This window comes from Falco biarmicus, chromosome 15, assembly GCF_023638135.1.
Source record: "Falco biarmicus isolate bFalBia1 chromosome 15, bFalBia1.pri, whole genome shotgun sequence".
NCBI classification, from domain to species: domain Eukaryota; kingdom Metazoa; phylum Chordata; class Aves; order Falconiformes; family Falconidae; genus Falco; species Falco biarmicus.
The window spans coordinates 15,633,957-15,652,123 of NC_079302.1; positions in this window are offsets into that span (position 1 = coordinate 15,633,957).

The window sequence follows — 18,167 nt, forward strand, 5'->3', positions numbered from 1 at the left end:
CTCTTCTGCTCTAACGCCTGTAGTACATCCAGTAACTAGTAAGCTTCAAGTTTGCTGATCTTGGTCTGAACTGTGTAACTGCAAATGAATGAAAACCCAGTCACCACTTTTGCTTATACAAACTTGGAATGAAAATTCATTAAAACTGTTTCTGTTTATAGTCTTGAAGACACAGTTTATGAAATTGTGATGATGGCCATTTTTCAACTCCTACAAAATAAGGGTAAGTACACAGATTAGGAGATGAAGATACCAAAATCCAGTAGAGTCCACATTCCCTGGAAAAGGTTCTTGCATCTGGAAGGACAATACCATTAATTTTTCTCTTCTCTTCCTGAAGCAGGGACAAGAAAGGAGCTTGATGCAAATGGCTCTCACAAAGCATGCCTACTGAATTATAGTTTTAAAAAATAACAAAAATAATTGGAAAAAAAACCCTAAAATTTATGCCGAAGTACATATTTTTCCTACATTATAAAATGTTTGAAGTCACAGAGGAAAGGGAAACCTTGGTGACAATAAACAGGGTAGGACAAAAGAAATGGTAAGCCAGATAGTTATTAAACATCCATAGCTCAAATACCGTGTGGTTAATACTTAAACTTGATCCTGATTTCTTCAAAAATATTCTGCCTCAAGAGAATAGGGAAGAGATGCATTGGGGATTGCAGCTTAGTAACCAGAGGTGCAACAATCAGCAATCCTGTGTGTACTTGAAAGAGCTACTGGCAATAGAGTTGCTCCAGCCATCAAAGTAGTAAGTTCAAATGGTTTAATATTGGTTCACACCATTCAGTTCCCTTATTATACACCTTCACAGTGCTCCAAGGCTTGAAAAACTGCTTATGAGGGGAGGTAGCATCCATTCAAAAGATGGGAAAACAATAGCTGAAACAGTTTAACTGTGAAGCTATAGAAGAGAGGCAGGATGTTTTAAAACATTTTTTCCAGATTCCTTTATCAGACACTTTTGAGAGTAAGATCAAATAAATTCATCTAAGCAAACCACAGGGAAAAAATCCATTTTCCTCTACTGTTAGAAAAAGGGGAAATACCAACTGGTAGTGGCAACTCCTGATGTAAATACACATAACCCATGCCCCTCTCCAACCCCAAACTCATTCACCTTCAATTTTGCCAATACCATCGTCTTCACACTGGATTACTGTGACAGTTAATAGGTGTCATGTTCACAGTACATCAGACATTTCAAACTGCTCTAGTCATGAGAGAATTCAGAAGGTAAGAAGTTGATGAAATTCAAAGGTGACTTTCTTGGCATTTTTGCCGTTAGCTTTGCTTTCCTTCATATGAATTTTCAGTTTTATTTTGCCTATGTATCAGTTTGTGCAACTGATACAGAAAAGAAATTGACAACCGGATTAATAATAAATCAATCTCTGAGAAATCCTCTCCATTACTCGCTAATCCACCACAGTAGAAAATGTAGTAGAAGATCCTGATTGGAAAGGGGCTTTTGTTGGATCAATCCTGGACCATGTAGCATGATGCTATCAAAACACTGATGATTGGGGCATTTTTCTGAATGTTTCATCAAGATATGTCAGTACATGGTGTATTTGATAACAGCAAGCTTAGGATTAGTGCGGCAATACCATTAGATAGCTAGCATTCTGCTTTTGTAATTTGGGTCTCACATTTCTTGTTTTCACGGCTATTTGAAATACTTACTTAAACCTTATACATTGAGTTCATGGCATGAAAAATCCTCAAGAGATGGTCAGCATTCATGATCAGTGTTGTATTTATGTACAATTTTAAAGAAAGACTACCTGCTTGACCAACAGCATATTTGAGACTTACAATTGTTCTTTTGGTGCTTTTCAGCTACGTGTGTATTACAGTACCAATAGCACTGGAAAACATACATTTAACAAAACAAAACACACACACACAAAATCATTACAGTTAAAGCATATACCTACAAGAGTCTTTGTATGCCGGTTTGTAAGAGGGAAAAAATGAATGTACGGAAAGAAGTGGGAGTGGTGAGGCACAGACACCTAAAATACAAATTCAGAAAATACAAGAGGTGCAATTAATTCCACTGAAGCCTGTATATCCCATCCCAAATATCAGTCAACAAAATGACAAAATGGCTTGACTGGATGTTTAGATAACTGTAATTCACAAAACCCACACCAAACATATTCTCCACAAGTGTGACAGTCCTTTACACTAATGAACTAAGCCTTGCAACATGGGAAGAGAAAAATAAACAAGAAAGCCTATGCTCTGCCATAAACACAAAATACAACACTGTGTTGTGAAACACTGCTGAGAGCTCAGAATAAATGTGCTGGATCACATACACTGTTCATACCTACTTCTGCTCCTTTCACAAATAGGAGAGCAGTCACGGGCTATGTGTGTGAATAAGGGAAGAAGTTGAGGGAAACACAGCTGAGGTCTTGACTAGAGAATATAAAGGATTTCCCCTTGGTGCTGTGTTTTTGTGGGAGGGTATTTGGTGGGATTGGAGTACAGAAGTTGTATTCATTTACCTATGTAGCACTCTGACATTAGGAACTATAAATTATTTCGACCTGACCATGCTTTTCCTTTTGCACATTAGCAAGAGCTGAACAAAACCAAGTGTAGAAACACCGGATAAAATGCATATTAAAGAAATAACTTGTGTTGGGTCTTTCCTGAATCAAAAAGACTCTGATAAAATGTTTGCAAGAGTTCCTTATGTAAGCGTTCTGTAGAAGTGCATACTTCTCACACGGGAAGGGGAAGAAGGACAAAATAACTTTCCATGTCTTCACCCAAATACATACAGGATAATTTTTGACCTGATCTGAAAAGAAGTAGCCATTAAGTCTCTTGTTTTATAAAATAACAACTCTCTAAGACAAAAGGGATGCTATTTGGAATAACGTTTCCTGCTAGTGGCAGATAGTAAGGACTGAGCTTACCTAAGCCTGATCCCTACGGGCCAGTGGCATGAAGCTTAGACAGCCCTTTCAGAGTGCCACTAGCTCGTGTTTCTAGTGCTGTGAAGTTGAGGCCAAACAGAGGGAACAAAGGATGACATCACACATAGGAAAACAATAAAATATAAAGAAAGAGGCTTGGAGACTTTATGTCTAGGCACATCAAGAAATCCATTTGCATTGCAAGAAATCCAGTCAGGAGTAAGTGCTTATATGGAGAGGACATCATATTGTTTTACATCTGTACAAGACCACAGACCTAAAACTTGCATATCATTCCATGCAGGTAGGAAACATGTAACTTACCAAGCAACAACTCCCAAGAAAATTACTGATAAAAACATTCCCAAAGGCCCCTTTCTACCACATCACTGAAGAATAATGCGTGTGTGTCCACTCTGGGTTATGTTCCAGAAACTAAAACATAATCTAATCACTCTTTGATCTGGAATGGAACTATATGTTGAACTGTATATTTTTTTACTTCATTGCCTAAGGTGGATGCAATCTCCTGGTTTGCTTACTGAAGGCTCCTATGTCACTGAGAGCTCTCTGCAACAGGGTTGTCAGTTAACCACCCAGTAGAACCTGAAACTACTGGTATTGCTCATGTATGAGTCATCTGGCTGCACTTCAGACTCTGATAGGAGATGAGCAATCTGACTCACAGGCAAGCAAACCCAACAATTTTCTGTGTTCCAGTGATAGGCAGTATGTATTTAGGTAAGTATGCTATATAGTCAAACTTGCATTTCCTGAAGATAAATCATGCTGCAAAATGTAGAAAGGAAACATTAACAATGTGCTTAGAGAAGATTTTAGCATATTGTCTTAACCTACAGTGTTTACCTGCATCTGCTATGTGATAAGTAATAAAAATAAACTAGAAAGAAAATGTTAACAAAGGTTCTCACATATTTTGAAGGTACCTAACATTGCCGTCCAGGACATAAAAGCAAGCAAGTAAGAAGAAACTAAACTGTCTTTTAACAATGCACAAAAAAAAGATCCTAAAGGTCTTCATGCAATGTCTCGAGATTTACTTCACTAACCAATCCAAAATGCTTTTCTTTGTGAACAAATGTCTTTCCTCATTACGTTTTCTTCTCAGTGCTAGGGACCTCAGGGGGTTTAAATACAAGTGAAGTGTACTTGCTGTGTTTTATCTTACTTTTCGTGATTCCACCATCTCAAAGGGTATGTAAGATCCAAGTTACAAACAAGAGAAAAGAGAAGGATAGAGAAAGCCAGGCAAAGGAACACAAGAAAGGTACATTGTCATGTGTCTCAGTGTGATTACTATAATCTTGCAAGCACCAGGCACAGGAAAATCACTTTTAAGAGCTGCTTCCTGGCCTTACTGTCTCAGAACACATCTAGAAAATACGATGGTAAAAATATCAATGGACAGGCCCACGTCATCATTTGTGCTCCCACTACTGTTACCAGCCTGCAGAACTGCACTGGAGGTCTTTGGCTGACAGAGGCCCAAATGTGTAGCCCCAACATTTCAAACACACCATAAAAATCTTCTAGTGTTGGAGTCTGGAAGATAATATAGACCTGTCTCTTTATCTTAATACTGTTATGACAAATGACTAGTGTGCTTCTAGGAACAAATGGCCATGGTCTTTTGTCTCTTTTTTTTTTTTTAAGCTTACTAAATTTAAGGGGTTTTATTTTATAAAAAGACTTCAGCCTTAATGGCTGTTCCTTTTGCTATCAGTACTGTGCTGAAATCGATTATAGCACAGTACAAGTTCTGTGGCTTTACTCAGATTCCCCGAGCCATGTCCATGAACAACATTAAACTTAACCAATCTAACGAAAGCTATGCAAAACGTCAGTAATGAGGATTCACACTGGGCAGAGACAATGAAGGTTTCCTGGCAAAACGTCAGTGAATCACTAACAGAACAATTGGTCCTTTGTATTCCAGAGACAGACAAAATAGGGGACTTACTAAACCCAGTGATTTTCATCTCAAAGATCTCATCACAAAACTAATGAAACCACAGCTGTTACAAAACTATTCTAAAAATCAACATGTTTCAAAAGGATGAGAGACAAACCTTCAATTCTACCTGTGAATGCTCTACAATAAATGAGTTTGGATTAATAAATTCTTAATTTCAGCATCACAGTGGTAATTCAAGAAGATGGATTATGCATCATTTGTTCATTAAGTGTTAAAAACACGTAACAAGTAGTTGTTAAAGCTTCTCTTAGCTCAACTCTCCTTGTAAAACTTAATACACTTGGTGAAAGATTAGAAATATGGTTGGCATGTGAAGGCACTAAATTACCTAAATTTTCCCCAAGGCAAGTACTCATCTCTTCTGTGACTTAATTACTTCCATAATGCTTTCTTATCTGTAGGTCACATTGTATTAATATATAGTCATTGTGATAATATAGCTCTACTTGTATAAGCAGTCTAAACTGTATACAATTAAGGACTCATTTTATTTTTACAAATCCATTTCAATTTTATGATGTTTATTGGTCTGTTTGATGTTGTACATCATTTCATTTGGCTTATACTACTTATTCCCTAACACTGGCAATGTCAACACAACCAATGGTTTTGCTTATCCCTGTACTCCACAATGCCCTTAGAATACATACACTAGACATTTCTGTATCAATGAGAAACTAAGCAAATGCTCAGAAATGGGAATGAAAAAAATTAAAATTAGTAGTGAATGTGTTATTTTTGCTTTTTTGGTGTTTCTTTTGGAAGGGAAGGCTAGTATTAAATGATCATAATAATCTTCTACTTAGCATTGGGCTTGCTATTACTGAAAACCATCTTCAAACCCATGTGCCTCCTGCACATAAAAATTAGAGTATACTAGGTATACTTCCAAAGTCACATACCAGGGGAACTATACGGGTTTGAAATGAGTCCAATGCCATTCAGGGGAATCACTCAAATTTTATCACTTTTATATAATGCATTGAAATAAGAGTCAGAGGAACACTATTTTCAAGGAACCAATTTTGGTATTTTCCATGTTGTCCTGTATCAAAGTTTGCTTTGCAGCAAAACTTCAGCTGAGTAGTTTCAGTGTTTACAGGTATTTTACATTATTGGATTCATTTTTTCATTCCACAGGCAGACAAGAGGCAGAGCCATCATAATTATGGACACAATTGACTATTATAAAAAATTCCCCTGGAGCAATTGGATAGCACACTACTCTAAATCAAATGAGCAGCTATTAACATCACCTGTATACAGTTTATAATGTGGTGTTACTGCTGCCTTGCCAAATTCCCTAGGAATTAGATTAAGAATTTCAACTTACCTTGTCAATTAATTTTAAAAAGGCAAATGTTCTTAAAATATGAAGCCTTTCATTACGTTGCAGAGAAAAAAAAAAGGAGGGGGGGAAAGGTAAATTTAGGGGAGAACAAGATGTAAGTGACAACCTTTTTATCATGCAAAACAAATGTCAATACCTAAAGCCAAAATTGATCATTCAAAGAATTTTAAAACTATACTTAAGTGGAAGTCTGCCTATGAAAAAGTAAAGATGATATGAAAATGCAAAATATGTCTTTAGCTAGATTTAATGTAGTAATTCCTAGATAAGTACATTTTTGCTTGCACAAAAGTTTCCTGACTCCATTTGGCATTTAAGTTGGGAATGCGTAAACACAAAGAAAGAACGTTAAGTATCTCGACACAAATGAATAAGCATACAACTTACAGGCATGTATAGCATGTACAATAATCAGTGACTATTAATCCTGTTACCTGAAGCATTTTTTTGTTGTATTCAGAAGCAAATATATTTAACATTTATATGTTAACTCCAAAGAGAATCAGCTCAATACAACACACAGAATTCCAGCTTCAAATATTTAGAGGTCTAAACTGAGTGATGTCATCGCATTACAATGCAGAAAAAAAATCATGCATTTATAGGGCTGTAATCTCCATTACCTTTCTGATGGCTATACTGAATTTCTAGGGCACTCAAACTGTTAGATTACATATAACATATAAAGTTGGTTGTTGGGGTTTTTTTTCCCTTTGGAAGCAGAGAGATAGTAGTGGCAAATTCTGTTCCTTGACACCTTTTGAAATCTATGAGAAAGACTTCATACCTGAACAAAGACAAAGCAATAACCAAACACATGATAAATGGGACAGAAAAAAGTTATTAGTGTAGTATCTATTGTGTAGTATCATTCTGCAACAAGCTAAAATCCTTGTCTTTACATATCCTCCTTTCTGGCCTCAATATTCCTAATTTTCCTGTTCCATGTTTTCTGGTGCTTTCTACTTGTGGTTCCATGATCCAGGATACCAGGTCTGTAAACCACTGAATTAATCACCAACAAGTTTAGTACTCATCAAGGTTATCACGTGAAGTTTAACTAGGTCAAGCATATGTATATAACCACATTTATATTTTATGGTCCAGAGTACACACTACAGAACTTTTATTTACCTCACATTCGCTGTGGGACAAGGATTAACATGCAATCTGTCAAAGTGGCATAGATAGTACTTCATATAACACGAAGACCACAAGAACAAAGTGAACATACTAAAATACACAAATCACAAAAAAAAAAAAATGAACTAGGAGAACAAGTTTTACACATTAACTCTTTTTGTGATGTTGGTCTGGCACTTCTGACACTGTGAGATGCTCTCAGATGACTAAACATGGCCTCATTTCCATCACAGCTAACGCAAACTTCTTGCTTCAATAGTATCTATAGTTAAAAAAAAAAACCCAACCTATTTAAGTCTGTAAACTCATAACACCTTTGCTCTGCTGACAATACCAGCCTTGATCACCAGATTCTCCTCTCCTCTGTCAAGTGCTTTCTCATATCCTACCACACTGCTTTTTAAAAGTGTGAAAGCTCCTACTCAAAGCGGAAAGCCACTTGGAAAAAACAAGTTCCCCTATAATAAATAGCATACCTTGTGTCAAAGTGCACTTGGAACCTAAAAAAACACATTCACACTAATTTCCACCCCTTACTTTCACATTCTATTTTCCAGTCGTCTCCTGCTGCTGGCATTCTGTTTGAGACATCATTAGGTATTGTAGATAATCAGTAATTTTCTGCGTATTTATAAAAGCTTTTTTTTTTTTTTTCAATGCTGTATATGGTATTTTATATGTCATCTTAACACTAATGCAAGATGAACATTCAGCTATGAAACAGACTAACAAGGATATTTTCTTGGACTACTTTCATATTATTTTACTCACAGTGACATTACTCTTCAGTTCCACGATTTCAGAGCCTAAACACTCCTATACAGCACTTCTAGTAAGTAGCGAGACTGATACTCTCAGTGCTGTTTTCATAATTATTTTTCCTCCAACATGCCTGAAGACCAGAAAAAAGATCAATTTGGAGCTGATCTAAAAAAAAACCAAACACCAATGAAAAAAACCCAAACCAAAACCAAAAAGTCTTAAAAGATCCCTGAAGACTGCTAAAGTAGTGAAGTCCATATCCCATTCTACTTTCAAGCTATGACATACCTTCTCCAAAAATTATCAACACTCCAGATAAGTTCAGAAAAAAATATCTTGCTATGACATTTATTAGAAACAGAGCACAGATTACACTCAGCAGACAGCTATAGGGCTTTGGCAACAAACTTTGTGGTCACTACAGTCCCTGGCTAAACCCGTGATGGCAGATGATTATTTCCTCAAATTCACATAAAAGTGTTCGTTCAGAAGAACATCATCAGATAAAAATACTGAAGACTAGCATGCTCATTCTATAGTAAGCAATTTATCTGCAACTAAAAAAAACAAACAGAAAGAAAGACCTGGTTTGTGTTATTTCTTAAATCCAAATCTTATGTAGCACGATACAACACGCTTTTGAGAAAAATCTAAATTTTGTGGGTTTTTTCCCCCCTATAGTTAGCACTCAAGTTCAAAACAAGCACAAATACCCTAGACCATCATCAGAAAGACAACCCTGATAATTCTTCCAAATAGGAAATTCTTATCAGTATGTGAGAAACTAGAGTAAATGTAGCCAATCTTATTCTCCTATGTTCCAAACCATGTTCTTCAAACACTTTACCACTAATCTCAAAATTGAACAAATATACATATATAAAAGAAATGCTAAGTTAGAGTGGAGAAAGCTGGTTTTTGTGTCAATTAATTTTCCAGATGCCACCTTCCCTCCCTCAGCTGTAACCTGCACTACAGCAACCATGCTTAACACTTAGAGCATGTCACTATTCTACAATTTATGAATACTGGTTGTGATTTATGATTAGTCGTTGCGATAACTACAGGAACCTGCATCTGCGTAGGTGCTGAATGGTACTCGTTGTCTGTGCCATATTGTCTTTCTACCCCCAAAAGGGATTTAACATCAGCAATGTGTCCCATTGATGTTTCCTGTTGGTTTGAAGGCCAAAAGATTTATGGCAGAATCAGAGCATACTTCGTAAGCTTTTATTGTATATGCAGTCTGCAGAAGCTACCACTAAATAGCCTTATTATGGCCTTGTTCCCAGGTCTGATTTTACTCCAGCCAAGGAAGTAACATCAAAAATACCCCCAAAAGACTGTAAACAAATCATTGATATGATGCTGGAAAGGAGAAGTTATTGTAGTCACAAGAATCCTTCAAAATTATAGGAAAATGGCAAGTCTCATTTGGCAATCTGATTTTTTGATGTCTGAGGGAAATAAGCTGATGTATGGCTAACTTTTTTCTCTCCCCACGAGAAGCAACTGACAAGTAACTAAACCCACAGCACCTACTAAAAGTAGTTTTATTTCTAGCTGTAATAAATAATCTCTCTTCTCAAAGCACAGTTGTTTTAGAGAAAAGATGCAAGAGACCTGCTCCACAACCTGGTAGGTTACTGTAACTCTTGTCAATGAGTAGGAAGACATCTGTTTAACTAACATGCTAGGGAGGCTAGAATCCCTCCTAATTTATATTTTCTATGTAAATTTTCCATGCCACATATAAAGAAACATTATTGGAAAAATTTCTTAATATTTTTTTCAAAAATGCAAATACATTGTGAGACCTTAGCTTTGACAGTTATTTTTTCCAGAAAACTGATATTTAAAAAAATATTGATGAGATATCAGAAGATGAAAACATGTAATAGTATTTCAATCTCATTTCTCTATTGTTTCTGAAACTCTCTTATTACACAGAATTTGTCATGTTGATCATCCTGTCTTTTGACGATATTGGCCAAGAGAGAAAGCTCACCGACTTCTGTAAAATGAAGCTTTCTTCACTATGTAGGTTTTCAGATTAATTCCTGTCAGCCTCTATATCAATTCCATGACTCACTTGAGCTTTGGGTCAAGCCTCAAGCGACAGAATGAATTTACTGCTCCTGGATACTTTTTTCCTCCTTATCACTATCCGCCCCCCCAGTACCAGAGTATTCATTAGTTTAGATAAGGTTAATAGTATGCTTGTGAGAACTCATTTTGTATCTTCAAGCCTTTATATTAAACATCGCATTGCCTAAGTTAACTAAAAGTTATTTACCTGATTACAATTCCAACTCCTGTATTGGACTCTAATTTGCTTTAAATGCTTTTCTTTCTGAATGCTTTACTTGTCATGGAAAAATAACTATACATTACTGAATATAATAGAAGTTAAGAGACAGCTGGATTAGGTGTTATGCAGTAAATTGACCCATTGCCTCTCATACAAAGTGCAGTGTCACTGCCCTAACAGTGCAAGCTGCATATAGAAATGGATAAACCTTAAAAGACAGCAGCAGTTTATTCATTTTAATATAACCTACCAAAAATGCATAAAGCATAGGTAAATATTTATATATGGGATGTCAGCTGTCTCTATTATTTACTTTGTATCTTAATGGACTGTCAGACTGGAATACAGTTCTGAACCAAGCCTCAATAATAGACGTTACAGCTTTAATAGATATTTTGCAGTTTCTTGCAATGCAAGGGTGCAAGATGCTAATATGTTACATAAGAGATAAAGATGGAGGACAAGACAAATAAAGAATTTGTTACTTAACTTCACTATTGTACAGACAATGCTGGTCCTTCCTTTCATATCAATTTAAGGTTTTTGTTGTCACTGCTTTGAAATAAAATCATCTATGCCTTAACTGGCAACTAAATAATCACTTAGTGATTGAAATCAATGTAAAGAGACTGAAAAGCAGCTTCAAAAGACTTAGATTTAATTCACTGAAAAAAACCAGAAAACACCTGGTCTGCATTCCTGCATACCCTTAAGCTGATTTTAGATATTTCAGTTTGATGCATACATCAATTTTTGATATGTATAGAATTTGCAAGCTCATTTTTATATGCAAATACTGAAGTCTGATATCAAAATATTTGGCTTCCTACAGGAACAGGCACAAACACTACCTAAATGTCTGCATCTCATATTAGTGGCAACCCTGTTACACGACCAAAGTAATTCTCAGCTGAGCTGGCACAAGCCTTTGTCTGGCCTACCCTCAAAGCTGTATCTTCATTAAACTGTATTATTTCACCAAATCGTCCCAACTTCACATTACAGACATACAAAATCCCATGTAGCCTGCGTTAGACTTGCTCACTGATTCCATTTTTTACACTTAAGACTGCACCTTTGCATTCTGGTACAGTGTAGCAGGATAGGCTGGAGAATGCAAGATGTAGCTAGCCTGAATAAGTCTTCATTGTTACAATTTATCTAGGGATCATGGACTGATTCTACCCCCTGGATGAAAAGAAAGTCTAAGGCTAGCAAAAGTTACAGCAGTGGCTAGCTTTTACTAAGTATAGGCCACGATGACTTGTACATTCATCTTGCAAAGGCTTCTCCACCAAACCCTGGTGTTCAAGAGAGACCTACTGGTTTTGTGTCACATACTCTCATGTAATGTGCTGTCTGACATCTGAGCAGGGTCTGTGCAAGGATAGAGAAAGGCTATGCAGGGCTTGTTGCAAAAATCAGACAGCCTGAAGAGACTGCTATCTTGAGGCATATGGTATGCCCACGTTAGTTTTAGAAGGTGTCTCAACGTAAAACCTTTAAATTCAGTTGACCAATGCAAAAGGAAAAAAGCCTCACAAAGCAGGACATACATCCCCCATTTGACTATTTAAGAAATAAAATATAAATGCAAAAAAACCACACCATAACCATCACTATACTAATAGTCACAATTAACATTAACATCAAATGAATCAGATTTTAAAGAACTTCCTCTAGTGCCAAGGTGTGTCAATTTTTATTTCAAAGCTCACAAAAGCCATACAAACTATAATTTAACCTTTTAATATTAATTCAGAAGATATATTTAGTCTATTTTGAAAACAATATATTCACTGCATGTCTACTTTTATTTCTGAGCTTCTGCTAGTTTCAGCATTAATGCTCTACATTATGTGATGATGATCTTGCAGAAGGTGGAATGGCATCTCCATGAAATAAAAATGTCTCTTTGGCATAATCTAAGAAATTTTTCACTTTTCGCTGCACTCATAAGCAAGTTAGACTGTAGATAAACCACAGGTGAAGCTTACAGAATGTATGTAGGCTGCAAACCCTGCTGTAGGCTCTAACCAAAAGCCAGAACTCCATCTCCAGCCTTCTGAAAAGAGCTTTCACAGAGGATATTGCCACCAGTGCAAAGGGCTCCACTGAAGATGGGCTCAGTGGAAGACAGGGAAGCAAAAAAACCCCACATCTACAAAGATGCCACTGCAGGACTTGGGTATTCTTTCATTTGTTGTTCATAACTGCCACACATTGTATAGGAAATTATTTGTGTCCTATGCATATAAGACTTTCATAACTACAGAATCAGTGCTTCAAATTCTACTGCAATTTTAGAAAAAACAATTCCTGTGTTCATTTCACTGGCAAGGTGCGATACATTTCATTTGCATCTCAGTCAGGGATCTATTAAGGCAGTAAGATTCTTCTATACAGAGCTTCTTACCAGAAGAATTTTAATCAATTTTAGATTGCTGGGAAACAGCCTTGCAGATAAAGCCTCTTCATACTATCTCACTGACAAATCACGTTCAATGTAAAATTTCAAGACACAACACACTTAAATATTCAAAACTTTCACCGAAATCAACAGTAGTTTTCATCAATCAAAGAGTCAGATAAAAAGTGACAGAAACCTTACAAAGTTTGGCTCTCAGAACCCACATACTTCTGGAATAGAAAAAAAATTGCTGTTAATGAGTAGAGAGCGCTCTATTTAAGATCTTTCCTTTACAGGAGCCCTGATGCACATAGTTCATGTAGGACCGATAACAGACTTAATTGGGGCTCCTCAGTACAGGCATGGCTTTATTCATGAAGTACTAGCATTATCCAGACCTTCGCAGAAGAACTGCTATTTAATGCAGAAGTCCACTACAGACTGTTCATGATAATATTTTAAAAAGTCATGTTTTACATATTTATGTTAGAAAACTGGCAGGAAGTTACAATCAATACATGAGCTTTACTACAGTACTACTAAACTAACTTTATTAAAAATGCACTCTGTCACCATGATGGCAAGTGACATTTTTGCACAGAACTTTCAAATATATTCTGTTGAACTCCTTGATGCTACTCTGTTATATCAATGGTAAATTTTCCAAAACCTTCTGTGTGAATAACAGGGAACAATTCCTTGAGCGTTACCCAATTATTTTTATTTTTTTTTTACTGGGGGTACCACTGACTTCTGTGGTGCAAGTCACTTCTCTCCACCTTGCTCTTTCTAGCTGTTAAAAAGGTTATAGAATTATGTGTTTGAGGCTGTTGGCTCAAATGTGTGGCTTTTTAAATAACAGCCTACGGAGAGATGAAACAAAATTACTTCAAAAGATGTATGTGTTTTATATAATCTTACAGAAAATCTCAAATACCCAAGCCTGCAGACTGGGAAATAACCTGTGAAGTGTTGTACTGACAAACCTAGATAAAATTTTAGAAAATTCTAACAGCTCTGCAGCTGTCTGGCATTACCCCTCCAGTTTCCATGGATACAACCATTAGATCAGCAGCTGAAATTTTGAAATGAGTATTATTTTAAAGCACCCTCTTTCACAAAAATCCTGGTGACAACCAACGTGTTAGAAATATTGAAATTATTTTGTTGAAAGCCCACCCACAGTTACAACATCGCTAAAACAAATGTTATAAAAGAGAAGAAAATAAATCCAACATTTTACCTTTTCAACAGGAAAGACTACAAGCAGGAGGAAAGATTATGAATATTTACAGGAAAAATGTTTTCCAGTTGCATAGTTTGTTTTGCAACACCAACAAAATTTAGAAAGAAGCTAGCCTTCTTTGCAGCAATCAAAACCCCAAAACCAACACAACCACAAAACCAACAGAGAAAATATATTTGCTTTTAGGACAACTACAAAAGGCGCTTTGCAAATATATCCAACTTTGCTTGTTTGTGGTGATCTCAAAATACGACACTCCGAGACACAAATTCTGAATCAAGCTAGAACACTTTAGTAAACAAAGAATACTGGCATACAAAAAAAAAAAAAAAGTAGGATGGGGTGGGGGTAAGACATTATGCATTGCCTTTAGCAGAAGCATAGGGGACAAACTTTATAAATCTTGTCACTACATGACTCATTGTAAATACTTAATACACTAAAGCAAGTAACAGGAATAAGCAAGAATGGCTGAAAGCAGGTAACTTTTAGAGACAAGGCTGAATGAAAATGGCAAAAAAGGAATACTCTTGGGTAATCAAGATAGACATTATTACAAGCTTTGTTAGTTTTATTTGTTTTCATGCATACTAGGAAGTCTCATTTTAAACATCTCATTATGCTTTCTGTATCATTGTGTAAGCTAATCTAACGCCTCCTGTTTCTGACAAAGCAACAAACTATATAGTTCAACCTTCTCAGAGAGGTAGGAAAACATGACTAAATGCAAGGAAGGGAAATCTGGATTCCTTTCTCATCAGACACTATTTTCACAGAGATTAAATACATGCTGCAAGATTTGTCAGGGGAGATTTCTGTGCTAATTTCTTCTACAATTTATTTTGAACCACAAATAACTTCCTCTTATGGATTTGATATTAATTATTACTTCTCTGAGAAGAGCTAAGGTCCTTTATGATAAGGGTGTTACTAATTCTTTCAAATCTTAAAGAAGTTTTAAACTCAGAAATTCAAAGCCTATATTCAGTAACCAGCCAAAACCAAGGTTCTAATGAACCTTTAAATGAAAAGTGTAATATATCGTGAATCTTGAAATCTTAATTAAATTTTGTTCTTACTACATTAAATAAGTTTTTTTACCCTGGTGGTTTCAGATTTCTCCAATTTTCTCAACTGAAAGGCTATGAACACTTCAACTCATAGCCTTTCCCTGCATGTTCTATCCTCAGACACTTCGTAAGAATTCCACAGAACACCCTTTTGATGCTTTGTTGAGCAAACAGGCAACACACACACTACGTTAAAGAGCACACAGTAGACTGACTGGCAGAACTGAGTTAAGTGATCAGCACAGCATGCATATTTAAAGACTGAATGCCTGGTATTAAGAGACAGATTTGTAAATTATGCTATACCCAGGTATCATAAAAAGTAACTGAATATTGATGCAAAACAAGCTTTTCTAGTTGTTTAGAAACAGGACTGGTACAGTTCACCACCTGTTCCCCGACCTCCACATACCTATCTCCAGAGCACATAACCCACCGTGGGAAGAGTAGGAAAACCGACTAACTAAAAAGATTCTGTATCTAGGTTACTTTTCCACTGGGTCTTAGCACTAGAAAGGTAGCTAGACATGGCAGCTACACTTCAAACAATTTTTTTTTCTTCCTTTTCTCAAAACTCAAGTTACAATTAATTTCTCTTGGTATTTAATATTGCAAAGCTGGTCCTTGTGCTAGCTGGGGATGCCAGCCTATTCCATAAAGGTGTCCACCCAAGATCTGTGCTGTCCAACTGCACCAATCCTTTCTACTAGGGATGACCAGCAGCCTATCCAAAATCGGAACTACTTCCATGAAAAAAAACCACCCAAAACAATCCCCCCACTCCACATTTTAAAGGAAGCCACAAAAATAAATATAGAAGAACTTGTACATAAAATATAATAATTAGGAAGGAAGGAGGGAAACATGAAAACTTAATTCTGTAATGTTAAAAAGGTTCAAACATAATTTGCTTTTAGAGAATAAGAGCTGTTCAGATTCCCCTCCAAAATGGCTTTTCCTATGTTCACAGTTAATAAGAGTCAGCAAGCACCAGCAAAAAAGAACAGGCATAGAGGGCTATGGGAAACCGAAAAAAAACCCCAACCCAATGGGTAATGACAGTTTCATTACCACAGCTGTATTTTCTTTTCCTGTCCATGCAGTTTAACCAGGAGAATACACATCCCTCCCTTTCTTTTTACCAAGGGGGAGAGAGCTATGCTATCTATATAATGCAATACAAAAATTAGTCTAATAACAGAACTACATAATTTTCAAGGCTTTCCTTACAGCTTACTGCTAGGTGTCTAGTGTCTAACTACCTAGCCAGAGGGATATATATATATATATATACACACACACACATTCATTAGAAGTCTGCATGGCAAGGTTTAAAAAACCAAGACATTGATGTTGAAACTGTCAACAATTCAAGACAGGAACTATTTAAGTTAAATGATTTAAAGACTGAAATAGCATCAAGCTATTCTGGGGAAGCAAAATTTATTTCTGTAACCCAGATACCTTTCCCTATATAATCCTGCCGCACACTGTGTTACTAACCTGCTGTCACTATAAAGCTTACTATTCTAGATTGCTGGGGATACCTAGAAGCACATGAGGATAATTTATCTATCATGGCATGCTATAGCAGTAAATATCCAGGCTACATCAGTTAGATAAATGGGGGATTCAAAGCTTAAAGTCATGAAAAATGTGCTTGCTTACTACTCCTTTCAGAGTGCTTTTTCCTATTGCGTACCATATAAAGTTATAGGAAGAAAAGGAAAGCTAAGTAGCAATTGCATTTTTTCCACAAAACACGTTGCATGTGAACACAGTCTTCTCCAAGACAATGTAAAAATGGTTTCCACTATTTCCAAAAAAACTAGCTTGGTAGCATGCGTTGCATCTGGGTTTTTTTTCAGTGCCTAAACAGGCAAGAATTGTTTTAATACCTTCTATGAGTCGTATTAGCTGTTACGTCATTTCCATATAAAGTACAAACTGGTTTAAGACTAAAAATTCTAAGTCATGAGTGAAAAAGAGGTCAAGTTTAACCTCCATTATGAGATCACATATGTTACAGAAAAGATAACCTGACAAGTCTTTCAGATTCATTGCACAGCATCCCATTTTCATATAGTTATTTGTAAGACATAGCAAAACAAAAGCCTTTCAAATTAAACAAGCAAGTTAATTAATCTACATCTTAACCCAAACATTTCAAAGTCCTTCTCCAATTCCTAGTTCTCATTTAAACATAAGAGCCAAGTCAGTGTACAATTTCTATAAAACACCTCACAGAACCTGCAGAAACAGGAAAATGTTAACAGCTGAACATGCTAGTATTCTAATGCATAAATTGCAAAAGCACATCCTCCGCTTCAGTTTCAGTTAATCACCCTGTGCTGTGATCTATACATGTGTGTATATCTATATATACCTGTACATATATGAATGTGTGCACAGGGTTAATTAGGCCTCTACCTTTTATCATGTACATGTAACAGCTCTACTGAAGCATTTGTGCATGTTTTTCAGTCTGCAGGACCGGTTTTTAGGCAAACCGCACAATATGAATTTTAGTTATTTAGGTACTACAGCCACCTTTCCAAGTAATTCTATAAAACTGTGCTCAATCCACTTGCCTTCTCTGTGCCTCTGTTTAGGCATCTAGAAAATTCATAAAACAGCTAATGTTTCCCTAGTGTATTATAAGGTAGAACGCTCAGAAATTTCTTCAAGGTAAGCAAGCAAGATTCCATCAAAACAAACCAGAAAGCCACAGTAATTTCTTCTTCACTCATACAGTCAATGGTCAGCAGAAGGCAGACCTCTTTCCCAAACACAACTGGCCTCTCCAGGACATAATATTTACCCTTTTATTTCCTAAACTGAGCAATCACAACATTTCCTGTTCAAGTGAAATATACTCTGCAGAACAACAAATCTATCCTCAGCCTCAAATTTGACATATTTTATATCTGAAAATA